We start from the raw sequence: 18,196 nt of genomic DNA, 5'->3' as shown, positions 1-18,196 counted from the left end.
CTCTCTCTCTCTCTCTCTCTCTCTCTCTCTCTCTCTCTCTCTCTCTCTGACTTTTGATGACGATTGAGTTTTCTGAATCTTCACAAAGCGAATCACAACTGGGCCAAGAAAGGTCCCGCTGGACTCAGAATTCCTGTATCACTGGCCAGAGCACCTAAATAACCACAGCTGTAAAGCAAACCAGCATAGAAGATCACAGGTGTTCACTGATACTATTAACACACACACACAAAAAGAGTTATCTTTCAGAAATGTAACATTTAAAAGCTTTTTAAGTGGAACTAAGAAAGGCATAAATTAAAAGTTAGAGTCAAATTTACTGCTATCTTACACAAATAATGACACTGAAACTTGAAAGCAGTCTGTCATAAAACACTAGCAATGCTTTTCACTGATTCTTATTAAAGCTATACCCCAATATGCTAGTTATTTGTCCAATGGACTATGGAAACTGCCAGAAGCCAAGAGTGTGTGTGCAACGATGGCTTGGACTCTCATAAATATATTTCCATTTTAACATAAGACTTATCTCCTCAAACAATTTCTTAATGATTTAACAAGCACAAAAACACAGCAATACATGTTGGGAGCGGACACCTAGCAGAAAGCGGCTATCATCTTTGCAGCCATCTCGAGCCATATACCCTGACAAGAGACTCGTTTTCAACAGCCCGAAACAGCCGAGCACACTCTGATAAACATCTCGTTTTTCTCACATATCTTGTTTTGCTGTTTAGTGCCACCAGCAGCTAGGTGCATGTGGTCTCCACGCTGCTAGCTAGGCACACGTGATATCCACGCTACAAGGCACATGACGTAGTGCCTTCAGCTGTGCTTGTCCACGAGGGCAAAGCATGTGGTAAATGGTATAAATACCCAGGATTTCCTTCCAATAAAAGAGACTTGACGAGACTTGATCAGACTCCCTGTCTTGTCTCCATTCTTCGCGTCTCTGTCCCCCACCCCACTCTCTCTCTTGCTAGGCCCTGACCCGCAGACCAGAGCAGCTGAACAGGCCGTTACAAAGTGGCCCCCTAACGTAAAACAGCTTGGGCAGTTACAGTACCACATCTGTATTTTTTACATTCAGCTTCAAAGTGCAAAATAGAAGGTAAGAGAATAAATCTGGGGTTCTAATAAGTCTCCAGATCTCTTAAATGTCTAGATGACAAGACAAGATGTCAGGTAAAAGTATTTTTTTTTTATTGCTAAAGACTCTTCTTTATGCAATTTAACAATCCAAGGTGTTCAATTTCCTGGTTGCATAATTAGATATCACCCTTCCTTAAAACCACTTTCTATCATCACACCAACAGAACATCTCATTGGACTTCCTTTTCCTAAAATCATTTAAGACTGATCCTAAGAATAAGACACTAACTTGAGACTTCACCCATCATTTACTTGAAAGTCATAATTCTAATATATCATCCACGAGTATTACAGGTGATGAGAGTTTCGGTCAGGTCTCTGATCCCAGAGAATTTTCACAGTATGGGTTTGGGAGCACTATAATTTTTATCTTCTTCATTTGCATATTAATCATGCATCAAATTTCATTCAGCTAAAAAATTTAACAAGGAATTCTATCAGATTATAAGAGAAGTTGGCAGTTCTCATACTCTAGAGTATGACCAGGTCAGGCACCCGCTAAATTTTCAATTAAACAAAAATTAGTTAAGAAACATTTATACTCTCTTGGCTTGGAGAAATCTTTCCAGAAACCTTCATATACATTAAACAAACATGAAGATGTCCTGCCAAGTATTTTTGGAGCTATAAAATACATCTGTAGACCCAGTGCTCAGTAGTAGTTGTGCTGAAGGAATCTTCCCTCATTGGAAGGATTTCTGTAGAACAGGGTTCATTACAGAAACGTATTGAATGAAACTGGCTTCTTTGCCACCAATGTTCTGCTTAATTTTAAAGATGATACTGAACAGAACAATGCATTCTATTCATAACACTTTATTGAAAGAATAAACAAATTTATTGCATTTATTTGTCCAGATAGCACCCATATCATTTGCCATAAATCTTCTAGTGTCTAATAGGAGACTGAGATGCAACTTGAAAAAATACAATTATGATTAAACATAATGAATATCCAATTTAAAAATTAAACACTGCACTGCCCAGCTTTGTGCTTTGTTTAGGGTCTGAAGTTTGAAGATGAAAGAGTTGCTGTAGTTTACTTAAAATAGCTATTCTGATTTTTCACTTGAGAAAAACTATAAAAACTACTAAACTATAAAAACTACTAAAGTCTGGCTATTAGCTTACAAGTCAATTTACTCAAATGTCATTACTTGTATTTTTTAAAATAAAATAACCTTTAAATTAAAACAAATAATTGTAAAATTATTTCGTGAGGGTGAGGGAGGAAGGACTTAGAATAAGACTTGCGCTCAGATATTAAAATTCACCTCATTGGAACTTTAGTTTGAAATGAACGTCCTCAAAAACTCATTTCTTCATGTATAGACACAGTTACATGGACTAGTTCTAGCTGGTCTGATAAGAATGATATATCAGGCCATTCCTATGAGAAATGTGAACTCTGTGCACACTATTCAGAAGGCACTGTTTTGAATTCACAGCTAAGAGTTTAGATTCTTGTCTTTTCAGATTCTATTCTATCCATATTGATATGTATTCTAAAGAAACTATTTCTTTTAAGTTGATTTCCCTCATATACAAAGTTCTTACAGATTTTTTTGTATCTGTTATCTTGGGAAATTTTTGTTTTTCTAAATTTACATGCGACATTTGGAGTATTAGGAAATTTAGCATTCTTTTGGCAAAGACAACTTATTTAAGTATTTTAAGACCATCTCCAACTCTAGTCTAAAGGTTGTATTATACATACAACCATGTGGACACTGGCTTTGGCATAGGCTTTAACATAGGTATGTGAAAAGTCTCCTTAAAGCTGTAGCCTGTGATATCTGTTCCCCAACAGGGCTGGCTTGTCTGGTCTCAGTGGGAGAGGATGAGCCTACTATGTCAGACTTGAAGTGCCAGGGTGGGGGAGTACTCAGTGGAGGTGAATGAGAGGGGTCATGGGGGAGGGTCTCTGTGAGTAGGGAAACAGGAGATAGCAGCACATAGGATGTAAATAAACAAATATAATTTTAAAAATAGTTTCACATTTAAATTAATTAGTATGTATTAACCTATACTCAATAATGTAATTAAACTGTGGCTTATGGAACATCCACCACCTAAATGAATCCTTCAGTTTCTATATAACATGCCATAAGTTATTTAAACAGTCCCTTATTAATGAAAATTTAGATATTATGCTGATGATGGAGCCTTGGCTTACTCCATCTTATCCTTCATTTAACTGTAGTCTCCCAAGTGGGAGACTACAAATCACACTCCAGAGTCCCTTGCAGCCACAGCTCTCAGTGTCAGATGGCTTCTGTCTCTCACATGATGCCGATAGCTCTCTTCTTGCCTCCTCCCACCCTTGCTTCCAATTTATGCTGGAAAGGACAGTAAATGAAAGATGAGAATTTTCTCCTGTAATGACATCGCAAAGAACACCTTTCAGTTTCTAAAAAGCAGCATTAGTAGCAGCAGGAGAAGCAGAAAGGATGTGCCCATCTTGCTTCCTAACCCCTGTACCTCATAGGTGGGTGTATATTCTTAGTTCCCTAGGTTTTGAGGGGATAGCAATAGCAGCAGTAAACGTATTGCTCTGAATTCCAACACAGCTCCAGCTTGTCTCAGTGCATTACTTCCTTAGAGTACTGGTTCTATGCTCTTGTGAAGTCTAAAACCTTTTTCCTTGGCTTTTTCAAATTTTACATACACTCATTTTCTACTATTAAATCCCATGACTTACTCATCAAATAGCTGGAGTGATTTCTCTTTCCCTCAACGAATTCTGACACAGTATTTTACAATGACTAGCCATCCTTTTCTAAGTTATAAGTTACAGAGAATAACTGTCTTGGTATACTGTTTTCCAACTTTTTTTTTTATAAATAAATAAAGGCCAAGTAAGTGCCATAGAAATGAAGACAATTGGCTGGTGATAGAGCTTAGAGGTAAAATGCACATAGCATGTGCACAGCTCTAGGTCCAAAACCTCTGCCCCTCCCCCACAGTTCTATAATGCACTCTGTGCACCTTTTTACCAGCCTCTCACCTCTTGTCCATTAATGCTACTCACCCGCTGCTGCAGTTTCAGTGTTTTGGAATCTTATACAAATGCACAAATGAGGTACACAGCCTTTTGATGATGTGCTCTTTCATTTAGTATGATTCATGCAAGCAGTGTACATCGGTAATTTATTCCTTTTTGGTACACAAGACCACTTAGATTGTATCCAGTTTTAACTGATTAAAACATAACGTATGGAAAAATGTAGTTTTTAATTATCCTCAGGAAATACACAGGAGTTAACCCATGTGGAAAATACAGCTGAATTAGAAGAGGCAAAAGAAAGTGAAAAGAGATGATCTGAGTGGGAACAGACTTAGAAACAAAACCAGACACTACTTGGTGATGATCTAATTTGCAATTATGACTTCAAGGACACATTCTCCTGAGAGATATGAATAAATTTCAAGTTCCTGAGCTGGGTGGATGAAGTAGTCACAGGTTTGGGAAAGATCAAAAGTTCAACTCTAGCCATGCTACATTTGAGATCAAGTACAATGTTTTCTATTTCCTCAGTTAGATGGAAACCTCTTAGGGTATAGTCTGTATTCTTACGAATACAAAATTTTTTATAATTGTATAAGAATGGGTTATGAAACCTAGAGGATTTGGTGGGGTGTCTTTCAACCCCAAAATTATGCTATGAGAATCAGGCTGTCACAGGTACAAATGTACAAGTGCACTAAGCTTTCTGTATATCCAGATGGTTACCTACAAGTTTGTCTAATTTTTCTGAATGTGTTAATACTCCACAACAGCTAAAAGTAGCCTATATATGATTCTACTTTCACAATACCAAGAGGGAATGTACTATAGTTTTATCTTTTCTAAACTAAAACACTCCCTCCTAGAAGGAAGAGGGAGACTCCCAAGACTGTAGAAGTAAAGACAACCTGTAAGACTAAAGAAGGGCAGAAAGTTACAGGACTCACTAGGCTCCTCCTCAAAACTATATGAAGCAGTGAGCCAATAGTAGAAAACACAAGTAGCTTCAGTGGTTTCAACTGAAACGTGGGCAAGGAGTTCCAGAGATGTATTTATGAGCTGTCATCAATTTACCTTTGAGTTACCCATTCTCCTGTAGATTACCTCACAAAACTCACTTGTTTGCTAAGGTCAATTGGTAGTCTCTCTTTGGGTGTCAGTTTGGTACACTATATGAGGCTGAATAGACTTTTGTTAATATTTTCCCAGAGAAGATAAAGAAAAAAAAACAGGCAATTTGGTTATTAGAGGATTTTTCTATGCTGGATTTTATAATTTTTTTCAGCTGCTTTTAGGACAGAACTCTAGATTTCCTTGTATTTTCTTAAATCTTAGTTTGATATCATCTCAAGTGATGGTATTACTGCTCAGTATCATTCAGGTTTGAAGGCTCGTGATGCTTTAGCCTTTATATTGCTCCCTCAAGTAAGACTGAATTTCAAAGCTCCAACTTTTACTCTTCCACATACACATATGGTTTATTTTCACCATTTTTCTTTTAGTGGACCCACAACTATAGTCAATGAAGGGCCGAGCTGGTCATTAAGGGTCTGAATGATTTAAGATAACTGTAGATCTAGTGAATGCTTTAGTAACAAATTTTGGCAGCATAATGGAGACATTAGTATAGCAACATTTCATTTTTTAAAAAAATTCACAAATTATATAAATTCTTATATATCTTTAATTATTTAATTATAGGCAAAAGTGTCTGTCTGTTTCAAGCAATTTGATGCTTTGTTTGATTTTACACTTATTCACTCACTAGATTTAACCTACCCCAATATCACTTTGCCCAGAAACCAAATGATATCTTCTGTATTCTTTTTAGTGATGAGCACCCGTGTAACAATTTATATTCTAGCTGCTCTAACTTTTACAGTGAACAGTTTCAAAATGAATAGTCTAAGATAATCAGGGACAATGTAAAGGGAGAAGAATGAACTAGAACAGTGTAAAGGAGAAGAATGCACTGGAACACTGAAAAGGGAGAAGAATGCACTGGAACAATGCAAGGGAGAAGAATGGACTGGAACAGTGTAAGGGAGAAGAGTGCCCTGGAACAGTGTAAGGGAGAAGAGTGCACTGGAACAATGTAAGGGAAAAGAGTGCACTGGAACAGTGTAAAGGAGAAGAGTGCACTGGAACAGTGTAAGGGAGAAGAGTGCACTGGAATAGTGCAAAGGGGAATGAACTGGAACAGTGTGAGGGATAAGAATGCACTGGAACAATGTAAGGGAGAAGAGTGCACTGGAACAGTGTAAGGGAGAAGAGTGCAGAGGAACAGTGTAAAGGAGAAGAGTGCACTGGAACAGTGTGAGGGAGAAGGATGCACTGGAACAGTGTAAAGGAGAAGGATGCACTGGAACAGTGTAAGGGAGAAGAATGCACTGGAACAGTGTAAGGGAGAAGAGTGCACTGGAACAGTGTAAGGGAGAAGAGTGCACTGGAACAGTGTGAGGGAGAAGGATGCACTGGAACAGTGTGAGGGAGAAGGATGCACTGGAACAGTGTAAGGGAGAAGAGTGCACTGGAACAGTGTAAGGGAGAAGAATGCACTGGAACAGTGTAAGGGAGAAGAATGCACTGGAACAGTGTAAGGGAGAAGAGTGCACTGGAACAGTGTAAGGGAGAAGAATGCACTGGAACAGTGTGAGGGAGAAGGATGCACCGGAACAGTGTAAGGGAGAAGAATGCACTGGAATAATGCAAAGGGGAATGAACTGGAACAGTGTAAGGGAGAAGAGTGCATTGGAATAATGCAAAGGGGAATGAACTGGAACATTGTGAGGGATAAGAATGCATTGGAACAGTGTAAGGGAGAAGAATACACTGGAATAGTGCAAAGGGGAATGCACTGGAACAGTGTGAGGGATAAGAATGCACTGGAACAGTGTGAGGGATAAGAGTGCACTGGAACAGTGTAAGGGAGAAGGATGCACTGGAACAGTGTAAAGGAGAAGGATGCACTGGAACAGTGTAAAGGAGAAGGATGCACTGGAACAGTGTAAAGGAGAAGAGTCCACTGGAACAGTGTAAGGGAGAAGAGTGCACTGGAACAGTGTAAGGGAGAAGGATGCACTGGAACAGTGTAAAGGAGAAGGATGCACTGGAACAGTGTAAAGGAGAAGACTGCACTGGAACAGTGTAAGGGAGAAGAGTGCACTGGAACAGTGTAAGGGAGAAGAGTGCACTGGAACAGTGTAAGGGAGAAGAGTGCACTGGAACAGTGTAAGGGAGAAGAGTGCACTGGAACAGTGTAAGGGAGAAGAATGCACTGGAACAGTGTGAGGGAGAAGGATGCACTGGAACAGTGTAAGGGAGAAGGATGCACTGGCTCAAACAGATCATGTTTGTTCTTCCCTGTTTTAAGGTTTCTAAAACACTATCTGGCTCTTTCAGCAATTCTGCAGTATTTTCTATCTCTCAGCTAAGACAGGGAGCTTCTACCTTATAATCAGAATGAATGAATGCTCAGTTTCCAAGATGAAGTCAGTATTCCCAGAGCAGAGCTTCTGTCTTTGGTCTCTTGGCATTTATTTATTCATGTTATTCTTTGTTCTTAGAACTGTTTTGTACACTTTCGGATACCTGCTAGATGCCAGTAAAAAATTACTACCTAAAAACAATCTAAAATTCACATTTCTCTGTATGTGTGCAGAACTAACCCTGTTTTAAAATAGCCTGCCAAAGAGGAAAAATAATAGGCAAAAGCCAAGAGAAATGACCTTGGGTCTTCCTGTGCCTATGCTCTATTCCTAATGAAATATCCCAGAAGCCCCAAAGAAAAACTAAACAACTCATACGTCACTGGCCAGAACTATAATTCAGACCCCTCTCCATCTATAGAATAGGATGGTATGAAGTTAATGTAGGTTGCACTCAGAAAGACTACCATGATAAAGGATAACAGGCATTTTTTTGCCAGGGAAAGGATTCATCACTTTATTTCAAGATACTTGTATTCTGTTTATCCTTTAAACTCTTAGTCTTAAATGTATCCTTGAAAATGTTCCTATGATTTTACAAAAGAAATATTACCTTCAATTATGTCTTAAGAAGACTTTTCAAGATATCACTTCAGAAAGGCTGACTTGAATTATTTATTTATTTATTTATTTAGGACTTAGCTATCCTTTTCTCTCAGGTAGGTAGGTAGGTAGGCAGAGAGAGAGGGAGGGAGGGAGGGAGGGAGGGAGGGAGGGAGGAAGGGAGGGAGGGAGGGAGGGAGAGAGAGATTGAGAGATTTTTTTCTTCATTTGGGCCACTAGTGATATAAAGACTAGCATTTGATATTATGCCAGTAAAGATCAAAATCTAATTCTTTGTCTTTGAATGTTAGTTTATTGGGGACATATTCTTGAACAGGAGAGTGGGAGTTCTCTTAGAAACTAATACAGATGACAAGCTTCCAAATATCCCATACCTTCTCAGTATGTACTGCATGTAACTTTGATGACTGTAAACAATATCAGAAGGAAGTAATGGCTGACTCAAGAAACTGAATTATGGATAGTATTAGTTAAATCTTAATGCAATTTTCAAGATTAGACACAATTTGAGGCCCCACTGTAAAACAATCAAGACAGAAGTGTATTTCCTTTTAAAGTGAATTACTCAGAACTACACATGTCCTTTCTTGAGGACTTTACAGCATTACAGATGGAAGGTGATCTCTAGAATTGGAAAAGAATGTTCTCTGAAGAGAAAGACATTAAATTTCTAGCTTTAATAAAGGCTACTTTCAGACATGCTTTACTAACTCAGTGCCTGCCACTGCTTCTCAGACATTAACCTCTCCAATCCTGCCACGAGTCGACAGAAGCAACACAAGAAACGGCTGCTATTTGGTGAATAGTCACCATGTGGTAGGTCTGATATGCCTGAGCAAAGGATAAAGACAATTATGTTTAAACCTTTCCACCTGAATGACACTGAAAATAGAGGTTACAAATTCCCAGAAAGGAAAGAAAATGTACAGATTATCTTGAAATTAAAAAAAAATCTTAAAATTGCAGCAAAATAATGTTTATATAATTAACTATAAATCAAGAACTGTTTAAAATAGGTACAGAGTATAGGTAAATTGGAGACACTTCAGAAAGTTTATATTCTTTGAATACATTATATGACAAAAGGAACTCAGCCAGTTAATGCATTTCTTTCTACATCATGTGTTGACATCACCAACATAACAAAATACAAAAGAATGACTCACTGCAAAGGGTCTAAAATAATGAAATCTGACTGTCACTGGTCATTCTGGATGGCAATGTATCTTCTAAAGGTCCCCCCGCTATTATTTATTTTACCATAAATTTTTGGGAGAAATGGGGTAAACTAATAAAATGTAAGGAGTTTAATACAAGAAAGTGAATGCATGCTTTTAGTATTCTAGAGTGACTTTATTGAACTTCTAGGTCTTGTGGTATCAAATTAAACTGAAAGAAAAATTTACTGTGCACATGTCAAGCTAGATACAAGAGTTCCAACAGGTCCAAATCTTTAATTCACACATAGGAAATACTATGCAAAATCCATGCCAAGATAACGCCTATTACCTTCTGCCTAATTATATAGTGAAGACTAAGTGAAATGAATTTTATCTTCTAGAATTAAAAGCAACACAAAGAATACAGCAAAAATAAAATGAATACTAAAGAGAACATTTTTCTTCTTTTTCTCTCTATCCAGAGGTATTCATGTAGAAAGAGAAATATGAAGACTGAGTATTCCTCTCTCCTTTCCTGCTACCCATATACTATCCATTTCTTGACTAGTAACAGAAAACCTAAGCTGTCACAAGAAGTTTAGTTTTTCAATACCATCTCAGAGCTTCAAAGAAAACTCAGTTATTTCCCTTTTTTTAAAATTTAAAGCCTTTTTAAAAACTGCAGCAAGCACCTAAGACAAATATGAGTATTGTCATCTGCTCCAGTAATAACTCTGCCATTATTAGAATCCTGATTCCCACTCCTTACAGCTTTAAGTAACTGACTCTGGGCAAGCTATTTAATCTCTCTGACCTTCCCAGTAGAGGGTAATGATGATGCCTACTTTATAAAGTTAAGGTGAGAATTAAACATGTCAATGTACATAAAGAGCTTAAAATAGTATTTGGTATAGAATATATGCTGTGTAAGCAAACCTGTCACTGTTACTGCTGCCATTATTAAAAGAAGCAAGAGTCTAAGAAGGTGAAAAGTGAAAAAGAATAGGTTTTAGAGTCAGACATAAGTTTTGAAAAGTGTGGCTCATATAAATGTAATATTGGACTAGTTGTTTAACCCAATGAAAGCCATTTCACCACTGGTAAAGAAAAGGCAACAGTACAGACTAATGGCATCATACAAATGAGAGCTGCTAACAGCAAATGGCAGAAAGAAATGATCTATGAACACCAGCAATAACTGTCACTATGACCAACTCCTCCTAAGCACAATAAGATCTCCTGTGCTCTGAAGAAGCTGTTTAATTGAGGTTCTACAGGGTCTCCACAAGAATGCAAAGTTAATTTATGTGTGGGGTGGGGAAGAGAGGGAGAGAAAGAGAGGGAGAGGGAGAAGGACAGAGAGAGAGAGAGAGAGGGAGAGAGGGAGAGAGGGAGAGAGAGGGAGAGGGAGAGGGAGAGGGAGAGGGAGAGGGAGAGGGAGAGGGAGAGGGAGAGGGAGAGGGAGAGGGAGGGAGGTAGAGGGAGAGAAAGAGGAAGAGAGGGAGGGAGAAAGTACAAATACATGAGTCAATTTCAGGTGTCACTCCTATTCCTCATGGGCTGACCACTTTATTTTGTGATGGCCTTCTACAGGCTGAGTGGTCATAGAGCCCCAGAGTCTCCTGTTCCTACCTCCTTAGCATCAGAATTACAAGCACATGCTAACATACCTAGGTTTTCCCAGGTCCTGAAGCCTTGGGTCTTCATGCTTGAGTAGCAAGCACTCTACAGACTGAGCTATCTCCCTACAGCAACACAAAGGTGCATTTACCTGAAGTATTTACTGATCCAGACCTCTGGAAAAGTACAAAGAATAGTTATCTTGCTGGAGTTTTGAGTAAAAATACAAAAGGGCAGTTTCATCATGCATACAATTTTCAGAACAGCTGATTTACTTTATAATCAGTAATTATTTGCCATTAAAAAGGCTTTTTGTTTGAGTACTGTAAAAATAAAATCAGAGCTTTGATAAAGCTTGTGAATTTTGCAGTAAAGACATGGTTGGAAAACAATTGGAAAGAGCAGATACTTTAAAACTGAGATAGAACTGTGGAGAGAAGACATGAGGCATCTAGCATTGGTCTGGTCGTGATGAGCTCCCCTGACTGAATGACAAAAACACAGGATGTTAAACACAGGATGGTCACTCAGAATCAGGCTGGCCTGGTGTCAGTTCAGAGAAGGAACATTGGTCCTAACAGAGAATGGAGGGGGAGTGTGGCCTGAAATGGGGAGAACTGTTTGAAACCTTCAGTAATGCTATGTTCTAGATGGAGGTGACTTCTAATTTTAAAGCTGACTCTTAGACAATCCTGAGCAACTCAAAAGAGGGCTTCTCATGCCTGGCACTGGGATTAGATGACCACTGGCTCTTACAGAGAGTGCTGTCAGCACAGATGGGAAAGTTTCACTTAAACTCTATATGTATACTTACACACTGACTTATTTCAATTAGGGTATTTTCAGGTAGATAGGATGATTCTTTATGCCCCTTTCAGACGTCAGTATGTTTTTACTATCCTTCCTCAGTATTTAACTCCCTGAGCCTAATTACAGCCCCTGTGGTTCATGTTTCTGCTATCAGATCTCTTGTAAAATGTTTTTCCTTTCGTTATTGCACCCAACTCCCCTACACCAGCAATGGTTGCGTTTTAGTTTCCTGATTCCTACAAACTTTAGGGTTTGCACTCACACTGGAACCTTAGGATCCAGGAGTCTCTAATGGGAGAGAACACAGAACATCTATCTTTTTGGGTTTGGGATATGCCTCACATAGTATGATGCTTTCTAGTTCTATCCATTTATCTGCAAAGTTCATGATTGTTTCTCTTTACAGCCGAAAGGTGTTCCATGGTTCCATAGGCACCACATTTTCATTATCCATCTGTCTGTTGAAGGACATTTAGGTTATCTCCATTTGCTAGTTATAGTGATTAGAGCAGCTGTGAACACGGCTGAGGCTGAATAAGGATTTGTGGAGTATGTTGTGGAGTCCTTTGTGCTTCAGGAGCCTCCATGGAGTGGGGAGGAGCTCATGAGCCTCCACCCCTAACTGAGGAGCTACGGCTTCTGGGAAGGGAGTCAGTTCTCCTTAAGAGTTTGGCTGCTGGTAAGCCAATTGTGCTCCATTGAGTGGCCCCAGACCCATAAACAATGGGTAGCAGAAACTGGATTTAGTGGGCTATTAAAATAAAATAGACCATGAAGTTGCAAGGGAATAGAGGTGAATCTGTTAGGAGTTAAGGCGAACGAAAAAGTAGAAAATGAAAAGCCATCCTAATGTTTATATGAAAGCACAAGAATGATTCTAAATAGCCTATGCAATCATAATCAGAAACAAACTAATGCTTGCAGCTATTTCAATATCTGACAATTTTTGGGTATATATAATTAAGGAAATAAATCAATATATTAAAAGAGGAAAAACTACATTCTAAGAAATTCTCAAAGAATTAATACAAATACTATGTTTCATAAAAAAAATACATTCAAACCTACCTACTGCAGTTAGTGATGACGGCTATATGTGTGTTCTAAAGCTCCTTGTCCCCAAAGATGGTGATCTCAAAATTGTTTTTATTTTTATACGTTATATTCCAAATAGCAAAGAAACTTCAAACACAATTGAGTTCTTACAATAGCCCATTGTAAGCTTTCCCTTTGGATTACCTCAGAGCAGCTCAGGTATAAGTACACTGAAGCAGCAGTCTTAGATTTACTCCATTAATCAGTATCTGTGAAATGGATGAAGATTTTATATATAATAAGCTTATATTATATAAGTTTAACTTTATAACTTGGGATAGTTAATGCTGTTTGTCAATTCTATGGGATGTAGAATTAGTACAGAAGCAAACTTCTGACATTTCTGTGAGGGAGTTACTAGATGGACTGAGGTAGGAAGATTCATTCTGTAGACAGGAAGGAGGGCAGCATTCCATGGGATGGGTTCCTGGACTAAGATAAAAGGAACATGAGCTGAGCACCAGGATTCAGCTCATGTTCTTGCCACCACAGTTCCCGGCCATGGCTCTCAGACTGAGTCAAAATAACCCTCCCTTCCTTTTTTGACTTCTTTTTTCAGGTATTTTATCAGAACAAGAAAAGAAAATAGTAAATAACTCAAGTAGGCTTGCTTCCATTAAACTACTACAGGGTACAATTATTTTGGAAAAAAAAATTTTTTTCCTTAGGAGATGGCATGGTCTATATTTTTTTCAGCAATAGTCATATTATAGATTATGTAAAATCCAGTGTTTGCCTCAATATTCTAAAGCCATAAAATTATTCCTAGTTGTGTTTTTACCTCTGGTAATTTGGAATAAAGTCGCTTCATCTATCACTTCAGATTATACTTTAATTAGCTTTTTAAAAGTAATCTCTGAAGCAATGAATTTCATCTTGGAATTTTCATTTGTACTTTGTTTTCATTAATCTGCCTCTCTACCGTCCTCGGCCACGCCCTTTTGACAGTTCACTCCCTCCCCCAAGTAGTCTGCCCTTCTTCCACTGTACGAGTGTTCCCTTTTTAGAATTTACTTTTAAACTTTGTGTGTATGTGCACGCATGTGTGTGTATGTATGTGTGTATGTACATGTGAGTGTGTGTGTGCATGTGAATGTGTATGTGAGCACTCGTGTGTCTCTGGTGTGTGTGTGTGTGTGTGTGTGTATTTGCTCCTGCCCCTTACTCTCCTTTAAGACTCATTTTTCCTCTTTCATTATTGTCTTTATGGTTTCATGACCTAGTAACCCTTCACAAAGTCCATACTGACCTAACTCCTCCTTTCCCTTTATTCGCTGTGGAATCTAGTGTATTCTTAATGTTTTCACAATTAGTCTGTGCCCATCTCTGCAGAGATTCTTTCTTATTAGTTTATAATTATACTCTGCTTCTTCTTTAATAAAAAAGAAACTTATTTTCCCTTTCTATAGTCAAACATCAGAACCTAGAAGTCACCTCTAAGTCACAACTTCACTTTTGTGTTTTATGAAAACATTTTAGAACCTGATCATCAAGTACTTTATGAAAAAAATAATCTGGTTTAAAAAAAGAAAAACCTCTAAGGTCTGGAGAAATGGCTAAAAAGTCAGGAGGATTTGATGCTCTTGCAGAAGACTGAGTACAGTTCCCAGGACAGGGGATAGCTTACAAAGACTTGTAACTCCAAATCCAGGAGATATGGCAACACAGATATATGCACGTACCTCATGCAGCCACACACACACATATACACAAATGATTAAAAATGAATACATATTTCAAAAAGCTCTCTGGGTTAAGTGAAAATAAGCAAGAGATATCTTTTTGGTTTTTTGTTTGTTTGTTTTGGAGCTGGAAATAAAACCTAACTCCTCACACATGCTAGGCAAGTGTTCTATCTAGTCCAAGTTACACTTCAAGACTGGGTATGTTCTTTTGAGAGCACATTCTCTACACAGACTTGGCTGACATTTTCCTTCTAGTTTCTCTTTTAGTTATACCTCTTAAGATTCAAGTTAAGTGTGGCAGTGTTAATCATTACTACGTTTTGTTTGGCCTCTTCGAGCTATTCTTAGAGACTCTCTCCCTACCAGGCGTCAACTCCTTTTTTCCCTGCCAGTGTTGTGGTTGGTTTCCTTTCTCTTCCTTCCTTTTACTTTAACAATCATATCTACGGCTCCTACGGTTTTAAGGCTCTACTAATTTTTTTTGTTTTGTTTTGTTTTTGATTTTTTATTTATTTAATTATTTAAATCAAATTGTAATTTTTACTTATTCACACAGGGGTAATAAACACAAAAAGGCAGGACATGGGGAAGGGGATGACACTGGAGCATGGGTGTTCAGGGGGAGTACAGATATCTTTCAGAACAGGGTATTGGCTGGGTGAAGGTTCAGGGGACAGGTCACTATGACTCTGCCTATGATTCACTTGTCCTTATCTAAGTTGGTATTATCTGCCAAGGCTACCTATTTACAAGATCTATGACTACTCAGGCTGGTAAATTTCCACAAAAGCTGTCTGTTTACAATAGCTTATAGCCATTTGTTTTAGTGTTTTTTTCCACAGAGACCCAAGACTTTGTGTTAGCATGTATGTATGACAGGCCTATGGCTGATTTTAGGCCTTCAGTGTGTAAGCAGGGCTGCCCCTGACATCTCCTCCCTTCTCTAAGTATAGAAGGGCTGTGGCAATTCTAATCTTTCGAAGGCAGGGATAGGGGCCTGACCTCCAGTAAACCTCCAGTAATTGAAGGGGACCTTGTAATGGCTCCTGTCCTCCTGTCGTTGTCCAGTGAGGCATGAGGGCCATACCCATCCCGATGTCTTTTTCCTGAAGAGGGGATACTTTTGACATCAACCCCTATGCAGTCAGGCTTGTCCCTCAGGGAACCCAGGGGAGATATTTATAACTTTTACTTATATTCCCTTGCAGTGCTTAGCCTCGCAGCCTAAGCAAGAATTCAGATCGCTTGTCAGAGGGGGTTCTGGGTGGCCCCTCTCTGCTTGGTCTAGGGGCAGAAGTCCCCTCTTTTAGGTTGGGTGGAGATGGGTTTTGGGAATACCCTGGATAGTGTAACAACCTCATCTTGAGTCTCGTGGTCATCCATGGCTAAAAGAGGGGGAACTGTACATCCCAGAAGAAGTCTACTAATTTTGTTAAATGAAAGGCTCCCTGTCTCCTGTCATTGTCTCTTCTTAAGTTGCCTTTACTTTTGGGCTGTCTCCCTCAACTCTGTCATGCCAAGGGCATGAGCAGAAATGAGAGGATGAACCTGATCTTCACACGCACTCTGGGCTGGACCTGACACAGAGTTGTCAACTTCTTTTCAGATTAGTGAAGACATGTATAGAAACAATTAACATAAGCTGCAAAATTCCTCGGTGGCCACTGTACAACCTAGCTTTCAAAAATAGAACAAGAGACAACATTTCAAACTAAAATATCAGTAAGTCATTAATAATTTGAATATTCCTTTAAAAACTTATGACTAAAAATGGTCTACATTAAATATCTCATCTAAATCACATTACAGTGATATTGATATTGTTGGGTTTGTTTTTTTTTACTTCCCCATATGTGCAAATTTTAGGTTCAAAACTAGGATTCCATTAGGAAATCTCTTATCCCATCTAAAGCAGTTGTGTCTAGGCTAAGTAGCAATGTTCTTTAGACAGTTTACAAAGAATCCTCAAGTTTGACCTTTGGGGTTTTGATGCTATTTGGGGTACACAGATGGAGAATGTGCTCTGTGCCTGCTTCATCTCATTGATTTACATAATGTGACTGAGTACATATCATGTGCACTCCGAATGCACTTGTGTACACATTAACTGTATTTTCATGCTCAGTATGAATGATGTTATGTGACACAGTCCTTTCTGTCAAGATAAAGGTTATTTCTAGCCATTTGAAGATTTACTCTATAAGAACAAAGACACCAAGTATTGGTGTTAGAAGGCTAAATGGGTGCCTCTCATGCCTGCTTTTACATCACAAAAGGCAAGGTTCTTACTACTCATCACTTGATGATAAGTAGTTACTTATAAACACTCATATTTAAGTTAATACACAGAAGCTTATACAGAAGTCACCAAATAATTTATTATTCTAAGAACTAGCATCAAAAAAGAGATGCTTTCCGAAAGTCTACCAAACACCCATGAGAAGCAAAGGGCTGGTGGCTCGTTATTAAGTAACAAGTCAGTGCACGTTCTTACTCAATCAAAAGTCCCCAATAACCACCTCCTACTTCAAGGTTTTTTTATGATCACTGAACTAATAGGAACTGGCAAGGAAAGAGAAAGGCCATAGACATGGAAGCCATGAGGTATGTGTAAGTTGTAAAACAACATGCTCACCATGTGACTGTCAACGTAAAAGCAAAATGAACCTTTTGCGTCAGAAGAGGTCACTTACCTGCTGCTCCTGTGCTCTAGCAGCTCCAAGTTCTGAGAGGGACAGGGTGAGCTTCTCTTGCTGCTCTGATAGGTACCTCTGGTAGAGACTTAGAAGTTCTTGGCATTCTCTATACTGTAGCTGAAGAGGTGAGAATGCAAATTAAGGGAAAAAAACCTGATTCACATACAGATACCATAAGCAAAACAGAGAGGAAAATACAGTAATATATGTCAGAGTAGGTGAGTATGGAGTCATCAGATAAAACCCATACATGTGTCCAATCATGAAGCAATGATTTGAATAGAGAAAGTACTACAGATCACCCCAGTGAAGAGACATTTCTCTTTGTTTCTTTGCAGAGCTATGCAGAGGAACTCCCATCACATTATGTAAACAAGGAAAATGAGGCATGGTACAGAGCACATGTCTGCAACCCCAGCATCCAGGAGGTGGAAACATCCTCTTGACAATCATGAATTCAAGGCAATACAACCATATGCTGTTCCAAAAGGGAAGGAAAGGAAAGGAAATTTTAAAAAAACAAGAAGCCAATAATTTAAGAGTTAAAACTATAAAACTCTCAGAAGAAATCATACAAGTGTATCTTTGTGATATAGGATTGAGAAACTGCAGCCAGGGAGTGGTGGTGCACTCCTTTAATCCCAGCACTTGGGAGGCAGAGGCAGGCGGATTTCTGAGTTTGAGGCCAGCCTGGTCTACAGAGTGAGTTCCAGGACAGTCAGGGCTACACAGAGAAACCCTGTCTCAAAAAACAAAACAAACAAACAAACAAAAAAAAGATTGAGAAACTGCAAAGAAAATCCCCAAATTGAAATACTTTGAAATCATATATGAGATAGAGGATCAATATTCAGAATATATAAACAGCTGATATAACTCAACAATAAATATTAATCTAATTTTAAAAACTGGCAAAGGT

General features: G+C 38.6%; 1 protein-coding gene across 1 annotated transcript in view; it reads right to left on the bottom strand.

Annotated features, from left to right (window-relative positions):
* LOC114627174 (protein hinderin-like) overlaps positions 1 to 17,359 on the bottom strand; it is a 185,162-nt gene extending 167,803 nt beyond the window's left edge. Inside the window, exon 1 of the mRNA XM_028774873.1 lies at positions 17,275 to 17,359. The gene's annotated coding sequence lies outside the window, so the exon portion shown is untranslated. The remainder of the gene's footprint in view (positions 1 to 17,274) is intronic.
* Positions 17,360 to 18,196: the final 837 nt, after the last annotated feature.

This window comes from Grammomys surdaster, unplaced genomic scaffold, assembly GCF_004785775.1.
Source record: "Grammomys surdaster isolate TR1022 unplaced genomic scaffold, NIH_TR_1.0 243, whole genome shotgun sequence".
NCBI classification, from domain to species: Eukaryota; Metazoa; Chordata; class Mammalia; order Rodentia; family Muridae; genus Grammomys; species Grammomys surdaster.
This window is presented reverse-complemented; position numbering and strand designations above follow the sequence as displayed.